This window comes from Motacilla alba, chromosome 1 (assembly GCF_015832195.1).
Source record: "Motacilla alba alba isolate MOTALB_02 chromosome 1, Motacilla_alba_V1.0_pri, whole genome shotgun sequence".
Lineage (NCBI taxonomy): Eukaryota > Metazoa > Chordata > Aves > Passeriformes > Motacillidae > Motacilla > Motacilla alba.
The window spans coordinates 65,737,782-65,750,927 of NC_052016.1; positions in this window are offsets into that span (position 1 = coordinate 65,737,782).

Sequence of the window (13,146 nt, forward strand, 5' to 3'; positions counted from 1 at the left end):
CAGTTATTCAACTTGTGACAGCCTAAGAATTTTGATAAACTCTAAAGATTCTTGCTGGCAGTGAGGCCAAAGGATGAAAACCCACGTATGTTTGTCATCATCGCCGCTCTCATCTCTGTGGTGTCCCTGGACTCTGCAGCTGCAGGGATGCTCACTTTTCCCCCTCTCCTCCCTTGCTGACACAATTCTCCCTTCTCTGACCAGCAACTCATGAAATTTCAAACACCAAAAACATTGCTTTTCCTGGTAGACTGTGAAATTCTCCCTGGAAAGCCCTGAAAGGTCCATGCTCTAATGCTACTATCTGGAGAGGATGAGCGTCCCTGTTTGTCCTGCTTGGGACACATCTCCAGCAGGACAACCCAGTGCAGCTGAGCTGGCTCCAGGATGGCCTTAAGTGTGCTTGGTGCAGGATCCTGCTCATCCCAATCCTCCCTCTTCTCTCCTGTGGTAGGGTGAGGACATATGGCCCATCACAGTTTGCTCTTCCTCACCCCAGGACACCAAAGGCTGATTTGTTTTTCCTCAGGGCTGGCTCCCATCTATCCATATGTCTTCATCTTATTCTTCTTAATTTAGCTAGTGGCTGTGCCTTCTGTTTTCCTTGAATTAAAGAAATAAAATAAAATAACTAGCTGTCATTACACGCTTTCATTCCTACCTTTAACGATGTGGTCTCTTTTGTAGCTGTTCTGTGCAAATTGCTCATAGGCTACTGTCTTTCTTAACCTCCAACCACAGCTTCATGCTTTGGAGGTAGTTATTATCTTAAACAATTTGGTAGCATCAATCTGCTTCTTTCCCAGAGGCTTCTTTACACTTTGATGAGAAGTCTGCTAAGTCTCTTTTTGCTTTGTGGCAAAGGCTGAGCCTAGCTTTCTATTTTTTTTTCCCCTCACCCAAAAGCACCCATGAATCAAATATAATCCTCTTTTTTGATCTATGGGCTGCTCTCCTAATAATTTCATGACCTGACTTTAGAGAATATTTCCAATGAGATTGTCCCACAGGCATCTGCAGCACCAGAATGTTTTTTACAAATCCAATCTCTTGAACTGTGTATTTTGCTCTCATCACCTCTGTGAGACTTTTGAAGGAGTTCATTCCAGCAGATTTAATACTTATTCACCTATTTTCTGTTGTATTATTTTGTCTCCTTCATCAGGCTTTTTTTCTTTTTAGCCAATCTACAATACCTCTTCCCCCAGATTAGGTCTTTTTACTTAAAAAAATATTTTTTTTCCAAAATGCCCTCCCTCACATCAGATTTCATAAACTAAGCCTAGGAGAGTGAAAGAACCATGAGAAAGAACCATGAGCTGCGGGCCTTTTTGTCTTCACAACCCTTTTCTTGAGCTTGCTAGCCCTCAGAAATTACCGTGAGATTACGACACGTCCATCAAGGTGTACCAGGACCTCTGTTCCCCACTGAAGGCTGTGAGAGCTGCATTGCCTCTAAGGATCTCTGTGCTTAGGTTGGAATACGGACGAGAAAAGGGGTGAGCTCCTGCTGGAAAGTCCAGCAGACAGTGCTCTGACTCCACTTTCCTTATGAAATTAAGCACTAGCAAGAACGACAATTTTGGCCTGATTGGGGCCAAATCTCCTATCTCAAAGATGTTATTTGGTAAGCCTGGGGAAGCAGGATTGTTGTGTGTGTCCAGTGTGGACTGCAGAGGGGAACAAATGCTTGAGAAATAGCATGAGAAAAGCTGTGGACCTTTCACTTTGGACAGCTTGGAAGAGTGAGGGATGGAGGGAGGAATGGCAGTCTGTGGCCCTGGAGGCCAGGTGAGTTTGGAGAGGGAATTATGAGCTGCTGGGAAGAGCTGGCTGCTCTAGGGCTCACAGCTGCAGCTGCCTCCAGGATGCCAAACACATTATCAGGGCTCGTCCCACAGCACCACAAGCAGTCATTTCCATGGTATTCCCAAATCCTGGAAGGGGAACTGTCAAATAATTTAAACTCCACATGTTATAGCCCATCTGCGCTGGGCCATGCATGGCATGGAGGAGAGCTGAGGGTGGCAAACACCACCACAGGAAACCTTTCTGATTGGAGAAGGGGTGGCAGTCCCTTTGTCCACCAGTTTGTTCTCCATGGGGTCCTGTGAGTGCAAGGGCAAATGCCCAGCACACCTGGCCAGGGGCACACTGGCTGGGGATGGGCATGGACTTTCCCTGCTACTCACCAGCCGGGCTTTCTCGTGGCTGACAGACCTTCTGGTTGCTGCCTCAAGCTGTTCACCTGTCCTTGCATAGTGTGTCAGGGACAGCAGGGACCTATCATCAGGGCAGTTTTGGGGCTGGTTTGGGGGATAAGAACAATTAGCTCACAGAGAGCCAGATAAATGGCTCTGTAGCATCGTGCTGGGTGGACAGAACTGCCTTGCAGCTGCTCTGCCTTCCTGTCTTCTGTCTCCTGCAAATGCCTCTCCACCATCCATGGCCTTGATGGCCCAGAGGAGAGGCTCAAAGTAGCTGATTTCCTGGCCTCTGCCCGTGGAAAGCCAAACTTGTGGTCCTTACCACACACAACTGCCCTTCCCTGCAAGGAGGTGGTTGCAGCTGCCCCAGAGTATCTTGTGGCCACAAGGGAAACCCTCCTTCCACCTAGGATCAGCAAGTGGCTTTGTGGGGGAAACGTCCTCCGTGCAAACTTGGCCTGATGAAAAGAGCTTTGTTGCCTCACTGCCTCAGCTGGTTGGTGCTGGAGAAACCCGGCCTCCAGCTGTGGCAACACAGTTTTAAAGGCGGAAGTGACTGGCACAGCATTTGCTCCGTGGTCGAGATGCAGCTGGGTGGTCCCTTGTGTGATGAATTAGTTAATGTGTGAAGAGCTCTGAGGAGGGTGTAAAGCACTGAGCATTTCTAGTGCCTTCTGAGGATAATGCATTTTAAAGATCAACTTGGGTTTGCCCACAACGTGATTTGTTTAATTATTTAAAGCCTGTTAGCATATTTCCCTCAAGGGATGGAAAATCCTAAGCAAAAGGATCCTTACACCAGAACACAAGTCGTCATTGTACACTGAAGGCTTGTGCTCACCACCAGCCACCAGCACTGATCCCATCATGCTGTGCAAATACCCACATTCCCAGCTCCAGAGGATGCTTCATTCCAGCCTCTTCTTCACACCTACAACTCACCAGTCACTAAAGGGCACTTTGTGGGGCAGCTAGGGTTGTAAGGAGTAGGTACCTGGTATGGAGAAGGCTCTGAAAGATAGTTCTCAACCTCAGCCTTTTCCAAGCCTGTGCTTGGCTGGGTATGTCTGCATGGTTCGAGGTGGGATAATATTAAGACAGACAGAGAAGTACACCTGGGATTCTTGTCAATGCCCAAGGAAGAGCTTTTTGCTTCAGGAGTCTCATCTCCACATGACTGCACAGTGCAGGGCTGTATAGGCAGGTGCAGAGCAGGTTTGGGAGCAAATGGCCTTGCCGCAAGACTAAATTAAGTGGATCCCAGGTGCTCTTGCTCTGTCTGGAAACAGTTTCTTGCTCAGTTTTGCTAAGCCCACTGTGACAAATGGCACGTACAAAGCTGACTCCACAGTGCTGAAATCCCAAGGGATGGTGTCTCTCTCTTCATTGCTCCCCCCCCTTTAAATGACAGCTTGGAAGCTCTGGCTCCTCTATGCCACCTAGAAGTCTGACCTGCAACCTCCCACTTAAGAGGGAAAAAAGCTCTCAATTGCTCTCAACGTTGAGAGAAATCACTGTGTTTTTTGTGAGTAGATGTGTGTGTGCATTGGACCCGGTGAGGTGGTGAGACAGGGCTTCTCTTGAGCATCACAGTGATACCTGGAAGGTGTTACACAGTAAACAAGCTGTGCCAGCACCTCCTTTCACCTCCTTCTGTTGCAGTGAGCCACGGGCGCTGACAGAGGTGCCATCCTGACTGCGGGACAGTTTGGAAATATTTTGGACATGGTGTGAGAGAGCGCTGAGGCTTTCTGTCCTTGGTGTGGTTCATGCCAGTTTCTCCACGAAGGAAGAGATGTCACCTGTCTGGCAGCTCAGAGAATTAGAGAGTAAGGGGGACCTTGCTTCCCCCATCTGGAACTGCACATGGCACCCAGTTTTCCCAGCACTTATCGGTGCAGCAGGCACTGATGTACCTGGATACTGGAGCTGGCACCACATTGCCTTGTGTGTGCTGGAGGCTGCAGCACTGCTTTCTTTCACTGCAGCACAAATTGCAGGCATAGCTCTTAGATTTGTTCTGACATTGTAATGGGGGACCCCAGAGACTGAGCGCTGTTTACACCGGCAAGGCTTGACGTCCTCGTGGCATTTGAGCTGGGTCACCGCAGATTTAAATTGTTGTTGATTTTTATTTTGGATTTACCCACGGAATCTGGACTCAAGGCTCAACTGGGGCACAGCGGATGGTTTCCACGAGGTTCATCCTTCAGCCAGTTTTACAGCTGAGTTGGCTGAGGTGCAAAGAGGTCAAGAGCCCTGAGTGAAACACACCGAACAGGAGGCTCATTAAGGGCTGAACTGCAGACCCATGTTCCCAGTCCTCTGCTCTAATCACCAGGCGAGACATGGGAGAGCCTTATGGGGCTGACGCTGATGAAAGAAGAGTCAACAGCTTTATTTTGCAGCTTTATTAGCAAAACGATGTAAATCCAACGTGCTGGACTCTATTATTGAACCAGTAATCTCCGTGTGCTTACATCCAGAGCTTCCCAGCCATTTAACTAGGAGACTGAACAATAAAATATGTTCGGTCTGAAATGGCTAGAGCGGAGGCAAAGCAGGAGGTAAGCTGTCTAATTGGAGAAGTTGCAGTGGGATTCTCACCCCAGGGGTCTGTCCCTTGGGATTAATGGTTTGCTGACATCTGGGTTGCGTAGCACTGCTGCCTTGCCCTGGGTCCCGCCAGAGCTGATGGCAGGGAGCCAGAAAACAGAAAAATAACTCTCCAAACTCTTACAACAGGAAAGATGAAGATTTTTATGCTGTCACTGTGGAGGCTGTTGGGAGAAATAAACTGGCAGCTTCTATCCTGAGACATATGGGTGTGACTTCTCTTGGCTTCCAAAGCCACCTAAGGAAAGAGCGGGAACAGGGAAATACAGGCTCTTCTCTTGACACCAGGGGTTGTCCCAACAGAGACAACCCCACTGTCTTTTCCCATCCGGTTTTAAAGGCCTGAGGTCTTATGTCTTACTCTCTGCTGAGGGATCTGGACAAGCTGGATCGATAGGCCAAGACCAGTTGTATGAAGTACAGCGTGGCCAAGTGCCGGGTCTTGCCTTTGGGTCACAACAACCCCAGGCAGAGCGACAGGCTGGTGGCAGAGTGGCTGGAAAGCTGCCCAGCAGAAAAGGACCTGGGGGTGCTGGTCAATAGCAGCTGAACGTGTGCCAGCTGTGCCCAGGGGGCCAAAAACGTCAATGGCATCCTGGCCTGGATCAGAGAGAGTGTGGCCAGCAGGACCAGGGCAAGGATTGCCCCCAGTCGGCACTGGTGAGGCCACACCTCAAATCCTCTTTCCAGTTCTGGGCCCCTTACTACAAAAAAGACATTGAGGGGCTGGAGTGAGTCTAGAGAAGGGCAATGGAGATGGGGTGGGGTCTGGAGCACAAGGCTTATGAGGAGGGTCTGAGGGCACTGGGGTTGTTTAGGCTGGAGAAAAGGAGGGTCAGGGGAGACCTTACCACCTTCTACAGCTCCCTGAAAGGAAGATGCAGTGAGGTGGGGGAAGATCTCCTTTGCAAAGTAACAAGAAATAGGACAAAAGGAAATGGCTTCAAGCTGTTCCAGGAGAGGTTTAGATTGGATATTAGGAAAAATGTCTCCAGGGAAAGGGTTGTCAAACACAGAAAAAGCTGCTCAGGGAAGTGGGCTGCCTGGGGGTATTTAAAGACATGTACATGCGGCACTCAGGGTCATGGTTTAGTGGTGCATTTGGCAGTACTGGGTTGAGGGTTGGACTTGATGATCTTAAAGGTCTTTCCAACCTAAATGATTCTATGATTCTACTCAGGATGATGCCTTGTCATCCTGATGTCAGCTACTCAGGATGATGCCTTCATGGCAAACGCATGGGCGCCTGTTGCACGTGGCATCCTCTCCTGATTTGGCAAAGTGGTCCCTAATCCATCTCTATCCAGGCATGCACCTGTTTGTGGCATGCCAGATCTCAAGGCAGGACTTGGGCTTCTGTATACAGCTCTTCTCAGCTGCAGGCACTGCTGAGCCCTCAGCCACTACCAAGGACAGATTCCTTTTCCCTAAATGGGGTGCCTGAACTAGTTAAGATAAGGAGGTAGCATCTAGAAGTTGGAGGAATCACCATTTAGAGACACCCATTTCTTTCACTCTTATGAATGAGACACTGCTGGGTACTGGCTCAGATGCAGACCTTTGGGGGCCACCAAACAGGTGAGATGTGTCCCACTACCAGCCGGTTGTCACTTGCCTCTCCCTCTGGGAGTCTTTCCAGATGAAACGAAGTCACTGCCCCAGATCCCGTCCTCCTGCTTCTCTTTCCCCTGTGATCCCATTGGAACCATCTCCTGATGCTGATGAAAAACTGAACATGGAGAAATAAAAAAAATAAAAGAATATCCAAATGTGCTACAGCTCAGGGACTCAATTGGACACATAAGCTACGGACCCCTTGGGAGGGCCATCACCCCAGGTCAGCTACTCGACACCACAATGCAGTGTCTCACACAGGCTCAGAGCTCACCGTAAATCCAACTAAAGTACTTAGCCTGTTGTGAAATCCACCCACACCCTTGCTTTTTACAACCTCAGGAAGAAAATGGCAAATTAATCCTTTTTTTAAAAGGATGAGTCGGTTCCTTGTCATTCTCTGCGTGGCTCAGGATATGATAGTTTCTGCTGCATAAATACAGATTGTTTCTTTTCACAAGTTCCCTTTCATCAGACTGATAGGAAGGCCTGGAGGTTGTTAAAAAATGTGAAAGAAACTTGCTTCCCAATTAAGGTCAATCTCTTTTATCAGAGTCTTTGCATATAAACCTCACTTTCATAAGGATTTCTGTAAACTCCATCCCCAGCTCTGACAAACTGGGAGAAGCCCAAATCTCTGAAGGAGCTGGAGAAGAGGCTGCCTTCTTTCCCGGCTCGCAGCGCAAAGCAGGGGTCTGATCTGTCATGATGACTGAGAACATGTCACAACAATCTGTTTGCGTTCTTCAGGAAAGAAAAACATCTTTCTCTCCCCAAGCTGTAAGCTAATTTGGAGATTTTGCAAGCTGACATGCAACCTGATTAAAATGACCTCAGGCCAACAATTCTTCTTAGGCAGCTCCACAATTAAAGTCTAGACCTATCTGTAGCTGAGGGATTTTTTTTCCCTTCAAATCCCTTTTAGGGAGGAGAGTTCTGTGTTTTTATTTTTAAATCTACATATTTGGAATTTTTCTTTTACACTTTGCTTCTACTGTAGCAGAATGTGCTAAGGGGATCTATATTTTTTCACATTTTGAGCAGATGAAACTTGTACGCAGAAGCCCCAGCTTCTTGCCTGCTGGAAAAATATACTGAATTTCGGAGGAAATAATACATGAATAAACTCGAGGACTCTAAGAAATACCCAAGGCACTTTGTGGCCTACATAAATCTGCCCTCTGAGGTAAAAATGTTGTGCCCTCAATTTTCCAAAGTCAGTGGATATTTTTGTAATGACCATTGCACTGCTACTCAAATCACTTTTTTGCTTTTTGCAATTAGTTAAGCAGTGGGATCAGCTTATTCATCTGCTGAATTTTTGTGAGCCCAGAGATTTGTCAGGCAGCAAGCAATGGAACATAAATGGGCGCCTTCTGGCCGGATGTTTTTCAGACAATGAGTAACCCCTAAACTTAACTCAGTGGTCTTGGGAGATTTGGTGATTTGTCCATGAATGTTTTAATGCCCATTTCTTTAAAAAATCACTGGTCATTCGTCATTTGTCATTCACTGGAGGTAAATCCAGCAGAGATTTTTCTTCCCTTTTGCTGATTTGGCTCAGCCTGGATCATCATCTGGTTTCTAGCTTGTCAGCTGGCTAAAGTGATTGACAACTTGTGTTTTGCTAATGCTCTTCACAGAGTAATGAGATCCCCTAAAGGGTCTTATTTATGAATTCAAATTATATACTTTTGAATTACCGAGTAAACTGGAGTGACTTGCAGACTAACTTTTTAGCATCCCTGAAATACCCTGTACAGCCATGGTTATTTTACACTGGTTCCAGGCCCCCAGGCTGGGGTGGGAGTTTTTCCTGGGTGCAAGGGTGAGATGGTGACAGGGGATGCCAGTGGCTTTACACTGGGGACCCACGGTAGGTCATTGCGTGCCTGTCCCCAGCCCAGGCAGCTCCCTGCTTTGTGTTTCTCCGGCTGCTGGGGGGGTTGAACACATGGGCTTTTCTCACCTGATTGCACCACCCTGCCTTGGCTTTAGCTCTTATACAAGACTTCTCTTCTTGGATTACTTCAAGAGGAATTTGCCTCCTGGCTCATTTCTTTCTGCAGACACTGCTCCAGCTCAGAGGTGGAAACTTCCCCTGAGGAGGTGAAGGACATGTCTCCTGGGAGCACAAACCCGAGGAAAGTCAGATGGAGGCAGTCTCAGCCAGGCTGGGCACCCCCCCACCCCGTTCCTTCCCATGCCCCAGGAGAGTCCCTGTTCTGCCCTGCCATGTTCTGCTTTCCCTACTTCTCACAGGGCCTCATGTCCCAGTCCCAGTCCTGACTGGGAGCTGACAGAGCCCAGACAGCTGGCATCTGTCTGGGGAATAATACTGCCTTTGGTGAAGTTAGGGGAGAAGGACACAATCCCTGACCCAGCTTGCTCCCAGGACCCTGGCCATGCAGGAGCTGGGTCAGAAGCTTTTTAGAAATCATAGAACCATAAAATGGTTGGGGTCAGAAGGGACTTTAAAGATCATCTGGTTCCAACTCCCCTGCCATGGGAAGGAATACCTTCCTCTAGACCAGGCTGCTCAGAGCTCCATCTGACCTGGCCTGCTTCACGGGATGGGACATCTACGACTTCTGTGGGCAACACATTCCAGTGCCCCATCACCCTCATCTCTTCCTAGTACACAATCTGTACCCAGCCTCTTTCAGTTCAAAGCCATTCCCACTTGTGCTGACGCCACTCGTCCTTGAAGTCCCTCCCCAGCTCTCCCGTAGCCCTTTAGAAGGGCTATGAGGGGCTATAAGAAGGTGCTACAAGGGCACCCCGGAGGTTTCTCTTGTCCAGGCTGAGGACGCCCGGCTCTCCCAGGCTGCCCTCACAGCAGCGGCGCCCCGGCGCTCCCCCTGCAGCCCAGCCCACCTGCCGTGGGTGTAACGCAGCCGCCGAGCTCAGGGCTGAGCCCTCTGCCCCGCATCAGGCTGGGAACCCCGAGGAAACAAGGAGCTCGGCCACCGAGAGCTCCTCGGTCGAACACACGCCGCGATTTCAGCACATGCCGATGCCGCTGCCCCTGCCGGCCCCGCCGCTCCCGCGCTTCCCCTCACGGCCCCAGCGGCGGGGCCGGGCCCGCACCGCCCCCTGGCGGGACTCGCCGGCAGCGCCCGGGGGCGCCGCTGCTCCTTCCCGGCCTCAGGCGCCGCACCCGGCCCGGAGCCCGCCGGGACGCGTCGGAGCGGGCCTGTCCGGACTGGAAGGTCCTGTTCAGAGGCACCGCCCGCCCTGGGTGGATGGGGCAGGCGCCCTGGCGCACCAAACGCGCTCTGGATCGTGGATGCGCTTGGATGGGTTCACGCGTGGGCCGCCGGTGGCAGCGCGGGTGCCCTGGCACCGCTGCGGGCTCCGGTGCGGCTGCGGCCGGGGCAGGTTCCGTCGCTATCGCATCCAGCATCATCCCTTCCAGCCCCGTTCTGTTCACGCCTTACACTTCTGATTGTCTTGGATTAAACATTACCAGAGGAAATAATACTAATAGCCTTTCACAGCGAAGAAATCTACTTCTAAGGCATTTGTTATGGAAAGGATTATAATAAATTAAATGCTTAAACTAACACTGTGCAAGCATTTTTGTCTTGGATCAAAATGTTTGCACTGGCTGTTTAAACATTTAATTTATTATAATGAGAAATATCATTGTAAAAATAAGCATGTTAATTAAACCTGAGTTTTGCAAATGTGAGTCATCCCATGTGGACACAGTATAATGAATATAGACAGGTAGAGTCTGCATGCCCTTTTTTTTCTCATTAAGAAAATTAACATTTACATCTTTAAACCCTGCAGCTATTAGTTATTTTTAATGAAATGTGTTGCCATTTCAAAGTTAAGCTCTTATATGATGCAATCAGATATTGCTAGGTCAGGGAAGAACTTTGCAAATTAAGTTGCAGAGAAGTTGTTTGCCACAGATAATTGATTGAAGTTGTTACATGGATAATCAATTTACGCAGTTAAATAAATAAAAATAAATAACTCCTAAGAAAACGCAGGTCATGCCAGGGTGGTAAAACAAAGCAGTACCCCGGCCATGCTGGGGCCCAAAGGAGCCATGAATTTGGAAGTGATGGACTGAACCTCTTTGTTATCATCTGACAGGGGACCGAGGGACCGTGGGGACTTCTACAAAGGCGATTTGGACAGTGATGGCTTACTGCTGGTGTGGGTGAGAGAGGATGGAGGCAAGACTTTCTTTCTCTTTCAAGTGAAGTGACTGGAAGGAATTTTTTCAACCTTCTCATGCCACTGGTCTCTGGTGCATCCATCTGGTCTTGTCCTGGATTCGTTGCCTGTATGCTGATATGTAAACAAAACGCACTTGGATTTACTCCCAGCTTTCTCACAGATATGTGGCGTAGCCTTGAACACGTTCCTTTACCTCCTAGAAGTTCATAAAATGTTCTCAGCTACGGCCTTGTGAAGGGTAGAGGTAGTGTTACTCTGTGTTTAATTAACATCCTGCCAAGCTGTGTGTTCAGAAGTACCTCAGGTCTCTTGTAATTGTATATTACTCCAACAGGCAAAGGTCACAGCAGGCTGCCAGCCCTGCGTGGATCCTGTGTCTGAAGTCATCTAGCCCCCAAGGGAGGGAGGGAGGAGGAAAGTATGGCACAGAAGTGAAATTACACTCTAGGGAGGGGGGAGACCTTGGTGAATTATTTTCTAGGAGCCACAGCAGAGAGCTGGGGATGGAATGCCCTCACTCTGGGGTCACACCCCAAATACACTGTATAATGTTGTCCCACATGCAGAGATTCAGGTAGGAAATTTGTAGACAAAAGCAATGTTAAGATTTTGATTTGCAGAGGTGCCTCTTCATGCTATCCTCTAGCTAGTTGTCCACTGAACCCACTCTTAGTGTCTGCTGTAGGACTTTAGGAAAGTCAAGGTTCTTGAATTTCTTCCAAGTCCAGTGGACATGTTTTGCATGGGAAAAGAGGATGAATTAAGCTGAGGATCCTCTGTACGTAATGAAATTGCTTATTTAACTGGGGATCATCCTCTCAAACCTCCTCTCTTTGTGTGTTTGCAGCCTCTAGACAGCTTAGTTCCCCATCATGTGGGTCCCTCTCTCCTGTCTTCCCAAACTCCCTGCTTTTTTTTTGTCTTCTCACTGTGAAAGGGAGAAGAGTCTTCCAGGTGAAGGGAGGAAGTTGTTGCCCTTTTTTCTTCTTTTTGTCTCTCTGTCCCTCTGAGCTCTCTATCATCATGGCCTCTGCTGACATCCCACAAAACTCCCCTCTTCTTGCAGGACCAAATTTAAGTTATCCCAAAGCTATGTTGCTTTAAGCACAAAGGAGTATTTCTACACAGAGCATGAAACTGTGGAGAAAAAGGAGAACTTGTCTGGAGGGACCTTTGGACTGGCTGCTCTTCAGTGAGTTGCCCCATCCTGAGGGGATGGAGCACATGGCTGTGGTACAATGACCATCCACAGAGTGGCCAACCCGGTCAGGGTCAGGACTCGTCACCCTGGCAGAGAGCTGCAGCCAGCAGTCAGAGGGGTAAAAGGTCCTGGGAGCTGGGCTGCAAAGATGGGGCTGCCTAGCAGACATCTGCAGGGACAAATGTAATTCCTGTCACCCAGCACTGGGCCATCCACTTAGGAGAATGGGTAGGAGGCAGCCTCCACTTCTGGCCTCCAGCACATTCATCCGATGTCACTTAAGGCAAAGGTGCACAACTTGGAACAGTTTTCAGATCTGAAAGACGAAGTTGCCACAAATACCTCTACATTCTTTAGCAGCATTTGACTATAGCACCACACAGGATTGCTACCTTACCTCTTATGTGGGGCTGGTGGATCTTCCTTACTCAAAAAGTATCCTCTAGGCACAGTAGCCAGCCATCCACTGCAGCAGGAGCTGACACGCAAGTGGGGTTTGCCTTCTGCAGGCTGAGTGCTCATGCCTGTGACCTTGAGGATTCTCAAAATGCCCACTCAAAAATAATTAATACTTATCAACTGAATGAACCCACTGGCTTCTCACACCCAGGCTAAGTAATTGCATTTCTCAAATTGGTGGCCATCTGCTTCCTTTCTATGGGCATCATGGGCAAGAGTGTGAAATCAGCTTTGTGTGTCTAGCTCAGGAGGGATCTATTTCACTGCTGAGCGGGAAACCAGCTCCAGGGAGCTTCTCCTAACCATCCATTTAAATAAGGAATACTTGAAGACCTTGGTGTATACGGTGGCAAGTAACACTTCTCTTCAGTTACTAGTCCACATTCTTCAAGCTAAATTTGAGCTTAGGTGACAGCTGAAGAGTCAGTGGGCATTACCACTAGTAACGCTAAGCCTTCAAATTATCCAAAAGGCAATGTTTTCTCCTTGATCAACCTTGAAATCGATTAGAAACCTCCAGAGGTTTTACGTTACATATAGGCTGATCTACTTTGTTGGCTGCAGCTCAAAACCACAATCCTATCTTCTTTCCAGGCCCTGGGGCCCTCTTCTCTCTCTGCTCCCTTCCTAGCATTTGCTTGACATCTGGATGAGCTAAATGTGCAGCAGACTACCTGATTTTGCTACTTTGGTGCATCTGTCCATGAGCAGCTGACTTTCCTGGGTGGTGCTGTCAAAGGAGTCAGGGGAAAATGAAGCTGGAGCTGGAGAGGATGTACCATCCCTTTCGGTGACAGTGCACTCACCTGAATTTCTATATCCACAAGGTCTGTGCCTGTGTTTAGGACAGGT